This window comes from Rhagoletis zephyria, unplaced genomic scaffold (assembly GCF_001687245.7).
Source record: "Rhagoletis zephyria isolate East Lansing unplaced genomic scaffold, Rhagoletis_zephyria_1.1 Rzeph_scaffold_00191, whole genome shotgun sequence".
In the NCBI taxonomy this organism is placed as follows: domain Eukaryota; kingdom Metazoa; phylum Arthropoda; class Insecta; order Diptera; family Tephritidae; genus Rhagoletis; species Rhagoletis zephyria.
Genome location: NW_016157275.1, coordinates 372662 through 375207, shown reverse-complemented (window position 1 = coordinate 375207; position 2546 = coordinate 372662). Strand labels below are relative to the sequence as shown.

The window sequence follows — 2546 nt, the reverse complement described above, 5'->3', positions numbered from 1 at the left end:
AACTAAAATAGAAATTAAAGAGTTCATTAAAATAAATTAAATTCATTAACTTTGCACATTTTAGTATATTCGTTCTAAAAATTTATAAAGGTAATAATTAATGTTTAAATTTGAGATTTGGATAAGAATAAAATAAATAAATAGTTCTTAATTTTTATCCATTGTTCGGCTTGTTGATTGATAATAGAAATTAACAAATAATTATGTTAATCGTGTAATTAAAAAAATTCAAAAATTATTGAAAATAATCAAAAATAACAAAATAATAATGTAATTAAAATTAATGATTTAATTAACATCAAATAAAACACCTCTTTGAGGTAAAATTTTCGAGTGACGAAAGCTGAACTAGAAACACAAAATTTATGATATCAATTTCGTGACGAAAATTATACGCATTTTTTAACTGCCTTTGAAACGTACGGAAAATCTTTTTTTATTTATTAGGAACGTTGCGAAATTCCGTCTACTGCTAGAAACACAAAATAAAACACAGAACTTTTGCAGCGATTCGTGTGAATAAAAAAAGATTTTCCGTACGTTTCAAAGGCAGTTAAAAAATGCGTATAATTTTCGTCACGAAATTGATGTCATAAATTTTGTGTTTCTAGTTCAGCTTTCGTCACTCGAAAATTTTACCTCAAAGAGGTGTTTTATTTGTAAACATTTACCCTTAAAAATTATTTGTAAACAAATAGAATATATGTTCTTGAAGAAACAATGAAAATGACCGTTGAATTTTCATAATCGGTCAATTAGATCGTCTGTAAATGAACTTTGAAGTAAAAAGAAAAAAAAAACACTTGTCGATATATAAGAAAAACATTTTTTTTTTTTGTAAAATCAAAGTTTGACATTTGTTTGCATTGTCAATAGCTTTGAAAAAATACCACTGCTGATTCGAAATAAAGTATCACATAATTTAAGTGACCCGTTTCAGAAATTCTGACTCAATGCTGCACAGTGGTTCGGATCGCAAATCTAGCTGGACGAAAATATTTAAACAAATACTCGTTGATGGATCTTTACACCACTTCTTACCTAGGGGATTTTTGGGTCGCTGATTACGAATCTGAAGTCACTTATCAAGAATTCAAAATGGCGGATCTAATATGGCGGAAGAAAATTAAAAAAAATCGGTAGATTTCTATGTAACTGGGTATCTGGGGGTTTTCTAGGTTGCTGATTACGAATCTAAAGTCACTTACTTAATTTACTTTATTTACTTGGGAACGAGCATTTTCATCAGATATTTCTTTCAATTTACTAATCACATAATCACGGACACCTTGTTGTCTTTTAGAAGTTTCAGCAACACTTCTCCAAATGTCAAACAACTTACTTCTTAAGATTTTTTTTACCATGACTAAAAATTAAGATCCCAGCAAGAAACACAAATAAATTTCAGAAAAAAATGTATAACAGCGCTTAAAGATTTGCATGCCTGTTGTATAATTTTTTAATTTCAGAAGGCAGAAAATTCGCGAGTTACTATTTTTTTTTTAACTCTTACATAACCAAAGTTTTTATAACTCCAAGCATTTTCTGTTTTAACACACACTGACGGCGCCACCTCTGTTCGCTGCACCGTGAATCGTATGCTGCGAATGCCGCATTATTCTAAAATCAGCCTTTGACATAAGCAACTATTCCATATGAGCACAGATATGTATATAAAAGTGAAGCAAATTATTACATCAAAATATTTTATATATTTACTAGCCGGCCACGGGCTGCATGTATGCATATGTATGTACATTTACGTATTTGGAGAAAGTTATCATATGTCATCTTGTACTTCGTTTATTATATACATAAAAAGTCTTGTCTAAATCCGCTCAGTAGTGCACAGTGGTTCGGATAGCAAATCTAGCTGGACGAAAGTCAAAATTTTTTTGTTTTTAAAATACTCAATGGTACTTGGAATACATTCCTGACAATACATTCAAATAGAAATTGCATTTATTAAAGCATTAACATATGAAAACCAACAAAAAAAGGTAAAAGGGTGTGTGTTAAAACAGAAAAATACTTGGAGCTATAAAAGCTTTGATTATGTAAGGGAGGGGCGGGTTGGTTGTGTGTTAAAACAGAAAAATGCTTGGAGTTATAAAAACTTTGGTTATGTAAGAGTTAAAAAAAAATAGTAACTCGCGAGTTTTCTGCTTTCTGAAATTAAAAAATTATACAACAGGCATGCAAATCTTTAAGCGCTGTTATACAATTTTTTCTCAAATTTATTTGTTTTTCTTGCTGTGATCTTAATTTTTAGTCATGGTAAAGAAAATCTCCTAGGTAAGAAGTGGTGTAAAGATCCATCAACGAGTATTTGTTTAAATAGTTTCGTTCAGCTAGATTTGCGATCCGAACCACTGTGCAGCATTGAGTCAGAATTTCTGAAACGGGTCACTTAAATTATGTGATACTTTACTTCAAATCAGCAGTGGTATTTTTTCAAAGCTATTGACAATGCAAACAAATGTCAAACTTTGATTTTACAAAAAAAAAAAAAGTTTTTCTTATATATCGACAAGTGTTTTTTTTTT

General features: G+C 29.7%; 1 protein-coding gene across 10 annotated transcripts in view; it reads right to left on the bottom strand.

Annotated features, from left to right (window-relative positions):
* LOC108358004 (CUGBP Elav-like family member 2) overlaps nt 1-2546 on the bottom strand; it is a 364101-nt gene that overhangs the window by 3100 nt on the left and 358455 nt on the right. The window lies entirely within an intron of this gene.